Source organism: Schistocerca cancellata, chromosome 2, assembly GCF_023864275.1.
Source record: "Schistocerca cancellata isolate TAMUIC-IGC-003103 chromosome 2, iqSchCanc2.1, whole genome shotgun sequence".
In the NCBI taxonomy this organism is placed as follows: domain Eukaryota; kingdom Metazoa; phylum Arthropoda; class Insecta; order Orthoptera; family Acrididae; genus Schistocerca; species Schistocerca cancellata.
Window position 1 is genome coordinate 1,047,179,073 of NC_064627.1, and position 9,736 is coordinate 1,047,188,808.

The 9,736-nt window shown below is 49.7% G+C and overlaps 1 pseudogene; it reads right to left on the minus strand.

Moving 5' to 3' along the window:
- Positions 1-9,331: 9,331 nt before the first annotated feature.
- LOC126163477 (5S ribosomal RNA) lies at positions 9,332-9,449 on the minus strand (annotated as a pseudogene).
- Between the last annotated feature and the right edge of the window lie 287 nt (positions 9,450-9,736).

Sequence of the window (9,736 nt, forward strand, 5' to 3'; positions counted from 1 at the left end):
CAGTATCTCCTGAGGCGGTTCCTCATTGAGATAAGGCCCAGGATTTCCTGGGGCAGGGCCGTCGGGTGTTGTCTTGGTGTTGTAAATGGAATGGCGCCAGTCATTGCGTCTTGGACGGCAGTTGTGAGAGACTCCACAGCCTCATCGATTTGCTGTGTGTTGTTAATTTCGTGGGTGTCAGGAATGCGACTATCAAGCGTTTCCTTGAACAGTGTCCAGTCCGCACGCTTGTAGTTAAGCATCCTGCGTGGTTCGATGTCCTGCAGTGTCTCTTCCATGTGCAGTAATAAAGGCATGTGGTCTGAGTCCAGATCGTTTTCAACCGTCAGGTTGAGTGTGCATGTGGTGCCCTTTATGAGGGCTATGTCTAACACGTCTGGCCTATGTCGGGCCTGTGTAGGCACGAACGTGGGAACGTCCGGTCCGAGTATAATGTAGTTTCGGCCTAGTGCGTGTTCGTACAGTTTCTTGCCGTTGGAGGTTCGTGTTCGTGAGTTCCAATCAGGGTGTTTTGGGTTGAGGTCTCCAGCGGCTATTACCCGCGGTGCTATGTTGAGTGCTGTGCTGATATCGCGTGTTACTATGTTTTTAGGAGGATTGTATAGCGATACCAGTGTGGTGTTGGCTCCGTTGAACTTGACCCTGACGGCCGTAGCCTCTAGTCTTTCAAGTGCTGGGAGCTCGATGTTCGTGTGGTTTATGTCTCTGTGTATGATTGCCGTGCCGCCTCCCCTCCTGCCATCCGCTCGGTCGGTACGATAGACGCAATAACGTGGGAAGTTCAATTGTTTGCGAGGCGTAAGCAGTGTTTCGTTCACAAGAGCGATTCGGATACCCTTTCGCTCCATGAACGCGGCCATCTCGGCTTTTTTGCTTGCGATCCCGTTGGCATTCCAAAACAGGATCTGTGTGATTGTGTTTAAGTCTGCGTTTCGGGGCTGGTGTGGTGTATTATCCATGTAGTAGTTTAAAAAGCGGTGTGATAGTGGCTTGGAAGCTAGTCCAGTTGAGCGTACCCGACATGAACTGCATGAAGAGTTGAGACACACCCCATAATCTTCGTGACTATTTCGGTGGTCATGCGTCCGGGGAATAATGTTTCCATTATTCTCTGGAATGTTGTTGTAATGTTGGTCATGTCGGCCTGCGAGTTATTGGTCGTGTTAGCGGCCGCTTGTTCCAGTGTTGGCGTTTGGTGAGGGCTGGCCTGCGAGTCGGTTGTTTGTGTGGCAGTTGTGGGCGCCTGTGTATTCTTTGTGGTGAGTGGGTGTGTTATGTGGGTTGTTGAGTTGGTGTCCGGGATGTGTTCGTGGGTGTTGGTGTTCTTGTTGTGGTGTGGTCGTGTTCCTCGTGCTGCAGCTATTTCTCCTCCTCCTCCTCCTCCTCCTCCTCCTCCTCCTCCTCTGGCGCTGTGGTTGTCCCTGTGTAGGTACGTTTTCTGTAGCCTGTGGTGAGCTGCAGTTCGCGATCTCAGGGGGTAGGGTGGTGTTGCTTGTTTCGTGTGGTGTGCCCGGTGCGGGTGTGGTGTCATTTGTTGTGCTTGTCTGTTGTGTGTCTGTTGCTGGGGGTGTTTGCTGATCGTGTTCAGAGCTCTGGGGCTCCTCTGACCGTCCTGCGCTGCTGGGGCTGCCAGCGACCACTCCAGCGAAGGATATTCCACTTCTTACTGGGCGCGGGGGCGGTTTTGGAACTGTGATGGCGGTAGGTTTCGCATGTTTCGCGATTTTGCGCCTCAGAGCTGCTTTGTATGCAATGCACCCTCTGTAGTTTGCCGGATGGGCAGCACCACAGTTGGCGCACTTGCGAGGTGCTGTATGGGGGAGTTTGCAGCGTTGGGTTGTGTGACCGCCAGCGCAAATGCGGCAGCGGGGTGCGAGACCGCATCTGATACCCGCGTGCGCATAGCGCTGGCAGTTGCGGCATTGTTGGGGCGTGCGCGGCGTGTTGTACACCTCTACATTAACGACCGTGTGAAGAAATAGCTTTAACTTCAGCAGGTCGCGGGATTTGGCCGTGTCGGCCAACTCCGCCATGTAGTTATGTGACGGTCTCGCTGTGCCGAACTCTGACATTCGGTTTACCCGAATGCACTCCCACCCGAGAGCAGAGAGTTCATTGTGTACCGTGTCGGTCGGGGTTCGTGAGTCTATCCCCTTTATCACGTACTGTTGTGTTTTTTCCAAGACTGTCCTGTACGTGAAGTGTTCTACCTTCCTTTCTTTGAGAAAGTCCAGTAGATTCGTGTAGTCTGCCTTGTTCGCCACGTACAGTGCAGCGTGTTCCCCGGTGAGGTTAGAGTAGTATGTTGTGGGGCTGTGCTTATTGTTAAATTCCTTGTTTAGGAGACTTAGGTCTCCATAGTTGTGAATGATGACCGGTGGGAAGCCAGTCGCGGTGTTTGTGTTCTGCGTAGCTGCGTGTATATTTGTGGTTGCTGCAGTCGCAGGGTTGTTTGTGTTGGTCCCTGTGTTATTGTTTGTTCGCGACGTAGATGGTGTTGGCAGCAGCGCTCGGCCGTTGGCTCGTGAGTTTGTGGGCTCACTTGTTTGCGTAGTTGGCTGCTGTTTGCGCCTTGGTCCGACCTGCTGCCACGGCCCGTCTTCATCTGTTTTTGTTGTGTCCTCTGTCGGCTCTGGATCCGGTTCCGTCGGTGCCTGGGCCGCCAGAGGTGAAATAGGGGGCATGTCGTTCCGTTGTTAAGCAGGTGCCTGTGTGTGTGGTGTGGGTGTTTGTCTGTGTTTTTACTGCCCATCAGCTCTGCGATCAACTCCAGCTGTTCCGCGATCTGTTTGTCCTTCAAGACAACCTGCTCTTGGAAGGTGGACAGTGGGACGGAAATAATGGCGGGAGTAGCCGGCATTACCGCCTCTTGTGCTGCAGCTTTGCTGCGGGTGAGTGGTGGGGAAGCACAGGAAAGATCGGACATCTTTGCTGTTTCGGGAGTATTCATTTATTTGGATAGGGAAGGATGGATGCACGACAATTTTGCTCTTTTCAAGGAGCGACAATATTTGCTTTTTAGCGAAAGCGCTGTGTCTCGTGTTCCTACAGAAGAGGGGTGTCCCTACGACCTATCTGCGCGGAGTGCAATGCGCGGCGCAAGAGAGCGCGGGTTGAAGAGAGCGGCCTACAGTGCGCGGGGTTATCCGACGTGAACGGGCCCCTGACACTGAGATTACCCTACCAAAGAACGGGAGAGTCCCGCTGGGGAAATTTGCAACCGAAGTTGCAGGAAGTTGAGCCGAAGCTCTTGCCACTAAGCGTCCGAAAGCGTTAAGCAGCTTGCGCGGGTTCGTGCCGCTCAGAAGAGCGTCACTGGCAGCTACGCCAGTTGCAGCTTATTAGAGACCACTCCAAGGAGCTATCCGCGGGCAGCTACGCCAGGTGCAGAGAGCAGCGTTCCGCTCGGGTCGGCTGCTCGACTGCGAGTCGCGCGCTTGTGTATAACTTCTAGAGTAGCCCTCTGTTAGACTGAGTCGAAGGCTTCAGCTACAGCTAGTAGCACTATCCCGCAGTAACCTCTGAGGCTGCTTCAACCACTCTCATGATCTGTTGCGGGGCAGAGTGGTTCTTCCGGAATCCGAATCGGAAATCCGGCAGAAGTTGCTATCTGGTAATACGTTCCTGTATGGCTCTCCCTTTTATTCCAGTCTCCTATTGTTCGTGGAAAGAAAGATTGTCGGTATGCCTCTGTGTTAGCTCTAAGCTCTCTGATTGCTGTGTTAAGGGCTTCATCAAGAGTTGCCAACGCAGCTTCAACATCGTCAGCATCCGGTTGAGGTGGTAAGTCCTGATTGATGGAGTCGTTGAACTGATTCCAGTTTGTTCGTCAGAAGTTCAACTATGGTGGTTGATGAGTTGCTTCTGCAGCAAGGCAAAAGATGACCGGCAAGTGACTGGAGTTGAGGGCATGCCTCACTTCAGCTGTCAAGTACTGGTTGAGCCCCTTCGTGATGGCTATCTCAATGTCCGGGTTTCCATGTGATGGATAACAAGTTGGTTCATCCGGGCCACATGCAAAGCCATCAGCTTGCTCTAGGGCTTGCAGGTAGTGCTGTCAACTGTAGGTGGTGGTTGGCGAATTCCAGGCGGCATGTTTAGCGTTCATGTCTCGAGCTACAAGGAGTTTTCCTCTCATCTGAAGTAGAGCTATCGCATCCTCTGGGTTTAATACTGGTTTCAGAGGTCGGTACACCGCAACAAAAGTCACTAGTCCCGCGGATGTTTACACTGCCACAGCTGTGGCTTCAATTGTTCCCATGGCTGGTACCGGCACAGGGTAGTGCTTGATTGATAGCTTGATGTAGATTGCTGTTCCACAACCCACTGTTAACCGATCGGTTCTGTAGCAGCAGTAGTTGGCAATGTTAGCTCAGTCTTGGCTTAGTCTCGGAAATGAGGTATATGTCAACATTTTCGTCAGTCGGGAATTGTCTTACTTCCAGAAGGTCGTGGAAGATGATGTTGGTATTGTAGGTAGCCATGCAGAGATCAATTCTACGGGCTCTGGCCATTGTGGGTTGAGTGTCGGATTGCCAGTAGGTCGAAGCACATTCAGAATCGCGGCTCCGACTGTTGCTGCCAAGGCTGATGGCAGGGCTTGTATGGCCCTACTGATCTGTGACATCTCTCTGTCACGAGCTGCACTATTTTGGCGTAGGATGGTTGACATCTGCTGCTGTGGTGGTTGCGGTGCGGCTGATGCTGCAGGTCATCATGGTGCGGCTGATGCTAAAGGTCATCTACAATGTAGTGGTGGGAAAGTAGACTGATCAGGATTATCACGAGACATCCTTATAGGTCCTTGCTGTGCCCAAGGTGCAGGCCATTGCTGTTGTTGCTGCATGTTTGCGATTCGTCGGTCAATCAGAGGTGGCTTTCCTTTCTGCTGCTCTTCAGCATATCGCTGGCTGGCTGGGGTGCCTCTTAAAACAGTGTCTTCTGTTTCCCTGGAAGTGAGTGGTGGCAAGGCCTCTCATCGACCGACTCGCGTCTTTATGCTTCGGGCACATCTTGTAATTTGCAGGGTGGTTACCCCCCGCAAAGCCCACAATGCGCAGGTTGCTGCTTAGGAACCGGGCACTGCCGTCTGTCGTGGGGTACGCCACATTTGACACCCAGTGCATGGTGCAGTGTCTGGCGACATGATTGAAGCTTTGACAGCAGAAACACTGCGTAATTTCGCACTGTTTTCTCAATATTTCTGCTGAGACTTCTAGAGTGAAGAGCCTGTGGATCTGAAGGATTTTTCTGCTGTCCAGGGAGTCAGGAAGGACGACTAATCGTAGCCCAGATTTCTGGTTGGTGCCAGGCATTCTGTGGAAGTCCATGACGTGTGCAGTGTAGCCCATCCGTTCCCATTCTTCTTTTACTTCATTTTTGAGGGAAGCGACGACGCCTCTCAGGGCCACCTTCAGTGTGGGTGATTGAATAGCTGGGAAGGTATACATGAGTACACCCCTAGCTCCTCACAGTTCCACGTAGTCTTCAATGGAGGAGACAGTTTTAATTTGTTCCCTCTGGCCTGCTCGGCAGAAAACGGATGCTTCATGTTTTCCTTTAGCCAGTCATACAGTTCCTTGTATGTGATACTGCATCACGATAGGCGGGTTTTTCTGTGACGGTCGTGGAGGTTGTTGCGGCTGTGACGTCATGCCGTCGTCCGGAGCCGTAGTCGCGTCCACTATGACGTATCGATTGCTGGTTTCGAGCGCTTGGGGTGTTGGCAACGCATGCTGCTTCGCTTACCACTTCCTCGGCGGGTTACGGAAGCCGTCATCGATCAGATTGCCGCTGCGAGTTGCGGCTCATGGAGCTGCCGCCATTTGCATTGCGTTGCTAACCAATGCTCAACAGTTAAAGTATACTGAACGCCTGCGCCTCCTGCACATCATACAGAACAAAGTGCTACGCATCAGTAGCAATGCTCCACGCTGCGCCCACACACACACCGTATATTTTCACAATAAATAGCACCTTGAAACCCTCAAAGTATTTTTAAAAAAAACACCACGCGACTATACAGGAATTCGAGACACTAACAATCCTTTCATCCTTACTCTGGGAAACTGACCACAACCATAGGTGGAAGCATAAGCGGGCAAAGACTCTACTAGCTAGAGCATAACCATGTATGGCGAACTCACACACATCCACAAGCGACAACTTGAACAAGCCCCTGCAAATCAGACTACCTGGATATGCCAGCTGCTATTAAAGCCGACCAACGGGCTACAGCAGGGAATTTAATACGTACACAAGTACGTACACACGTACGTCTCTCTCTGAAACGTATTGGGAGTGCATTTAGTGTTACCTGTAGACAGTGTTGATCTTTGTGCAGTTGCTTCGGTCTGTGTGTGAACAGAACTGCTTCGCACTTGTCGACGTTTACTTCAATACACCATCGTTCCAGCCAAGGCTCGGCTGTTCTGACTGCCGTCTGTATTCGTGAATTTACGTTGCACAGTTTCCAGTCTTGAGCAAGGATGGCTGTATCATCCGCGTAGACGTCTAACGTGTTTTGTGTTGCTGAAAAGTAATTAATACACAGGCTGAACAAGATGGGGCCCCAGGATCTTACCCTGGGGTTCTCCAGCTTGTATACTGTGTTGTCGATTGTGCGAGCTAAAATTCCAAAGATGTTCGGGCTCACATGCGCTTCCTCTTCGTCGAAATGTCTTGTCTCAAACTGGTCTAGGGGTTGAACCGCACATGTCGCTTTACACGCCCTAAATCTGACACTTCTGACCCTTTGGTTACATTGTCTGGCTGACGGCAAGTTTGCGAAATTCTATGAAACATAGAAACTTAATATAACATATAATAACAGTAATAATATTGGGTGCTAAATTAAGACTTGGTTAGAATAATGTTCATTCAGAAAGCTAACTAATAGCGAAAGTGTTCGTATTTAGAATTACTATTACACTCGAGCGGATATCCATTTGACACAGTTCGATCATTCAGTCTCACCGCGAAATAAGTCAAATACTCCACCTCGTTAACTACGCAAAAAGTTAGTTCACACCAGGCGCGCGGCTGCTCACCGCTCAGAGACCAAGTCCTGCGATGCCACACTACGCGAAATTTAACTCCTTTCACTTCCTAGCTGCCGAAACATCGATTGTACACTTCCGCGTCTCAATCCGAACTGTACCCTTTGGTTTCCAGACCACAACTGTCTGCTTCCGCTTCTGCCCGTCTCCCGCACGTCTACCGTGTGGCGAATACCCTCGCTCAACCGACTAGGGCAGTTCCCTTCCCTGAAGCCGTCCATCTGATTGGCTACAGTTTATTCTACATTATTTTACACTTCAACATATATAAATAACTTAAGCTTGACCACTTTCACATTCTAAATAAAGTAACAATAATATGCATTACATAGTAAATTCTTTTACATAAAACCAATACAATTTCCTTCTTAGCTTTGAATGCCACGGCCAGTAGCCTTACATCAATGTGCTGTTTATTAAAGAAATGAAGAAAGATAGTAACTCTTACGCACTAAACGTTACAACGAACATTGTTACCTAATGATTCAATAAGGTTTCACGCTGTCATCGTTCAGTGACTTTGGTGTGGAGGAAAAGATCTGATCTTAACTGAAAGTACTGATAATATCTTTTAAACAAAGTTACAGACTTGATATTTACATTTGTCATTTTAATGATGCGCTTGTATATGAAATGTCGATCGTTAAGATCGACCAAAGCATTCAGATTTTAGCCTTCAGGTCATTGTTACAAAACTATGATTTACTGTTAAATTGAAATTAACTAAACTATTATAGATATGACCAAAATTCAAATATTATTGGGATCACCATGCAAATTTATGAATTACCACAGAATTAGTTTCCCTAAATGTTTCCCTTGATGGCCGATAGTAGGTCCGTCTTATTTAACACTGCTATGTCCCCACGGCCACCGACAGCTTCTACGGGGTTTCCCTATGACGTAGGTTCTCTTCCGTCTCACTCGCACACTACAGCACTTAAGCCTTACTCAGCCTGTGAATTTCCCCCCCCCCCCTGACACCCGGTGGCGAATCTGCGATCTTCGTGGCACACGGTCTTGGACGACAGGATTCGTTTCACAATTCCTTGACGACTCACTATTTCTGCCATATACTTCAATGAGAGCGAAATTCTCGTTAACTGAGAGTTGTTTGCCTTGCACGTTAGTGCTAAAACATCTGTTCATTTGTTCGTGAGATAAGTGTGAGACGTAAGTCCGTCCGGAAAACCAGCTTCGCGCAGTCAGTGTATAAGGTCGTTGTGCCAGAGACAGTCGAAAGCTTTTTCGATGTATAGGAACAAGGCCCCTGTGGCTTCCTTCATGTTATAGCCATGTGTTAAAGGTTCGACTACACGGAGGAGTTGCGTTGCTGAGTGGTGATTCTTAAGCCGAATTGTTCCGATCTTAGGGGGTCTTTGGTAATGCAGTGCCTAGTGATGCATTGTAGTATTACCCCCTCAGTCTTGCTGAGCGAGACAGTAGATTGATGGGTATGTAATTATGTGGGAGTGGTCTTTCCCTGTTTTCCTGAATATCAGGACATTCGCCGCCTTCCAAAAGGCAGGGAAGTGTTCATGTTTTAAGATGGCATTCGTTGTCTGTGCCAGGTATTCTACGGCTCTGTGAACTTCTGGAGGACACGGATATGAATACCGTCAAGACCATGGGCTTTCCCAGCACTGGTATGCTTGATAGCCCAAGTAATTTCGTTTGTGCTAGTACATTTGATTTCGTTGCGCATGGGTGGGCTAAGTCATTTAACACCCTGGTCCGTTTCTAATGTGAATACTGGATCTGAAGGAGCCAGATACGGCATGAAGGACGCTGCAAGTGTTGTAACATAAGCTCTGCCTTCTCCATCGCGGAGTAAGTTGGGCTGTCTGGTCCTTGTAGAATGGGAATGTAATGTTTCTCCCTGGTGACGTGTCTGGCAAGCTTCCACACTCAAGGACGGCTGGTATCCAGCCCTGATAGATTCTGCTCACCATTGCTCGTTTCGAAATGTTTGTATTTTCTCCTGTACTATACCCTCGAGTCAGTTGACGTGCAGTTCACGGAACAGGCACCCAGTACGCTGATAGTATCTCCTAAGGCGGTTCTTCATTGAGAAACACCGTCGTCAGGCCACGAGTGGCCTACATGAACTATCCGACCGCCGTGTCATCCTCAGAGGAGGATGCGGATAGGAGGGGCGTGGGCTGAGCACTCCGCTCTCCAGGTCGTTTTGATAGTATTCTTGACCGAAGCCGCTACTATTCGGTCGAGTAGCTCCTCAATTGGCGTCACAAGGCTGAGTGCACCCCGAAAAATGGCAACAGCGCATGGCGGCCTGAATGGTCACCCATCCAAGTGCCAACCACGCCCGACAATGCTTAACTTCGGTGATCTCACGGGAACCGCTGTATCCACTGCGGCAAGGCCGTTGCCCTCTTCATTGAGAAGGCCCATCATTTTCTGGGGCAAGTGTTTATGTTGTATCTGCAATGGCGTCAGTCATCGCGTCTTGGTCGGCAGTAGTAAGAACCTTCACTGCCTCATCATTTTGTCACGTGCTGTTGGAATAAGACCATCAAGCGTTTCCTTGGGCACAGCCCAATTCGCGAGCTTTTAGTTCAGTATTCTGCGTGGTTTTGTGTCCTGCTGCGTTTCTTCAGTGCCTAGTATTACAGGAATGTGGTACGTCCAGATGGCTTTCAACCACGAGATGGTGTATG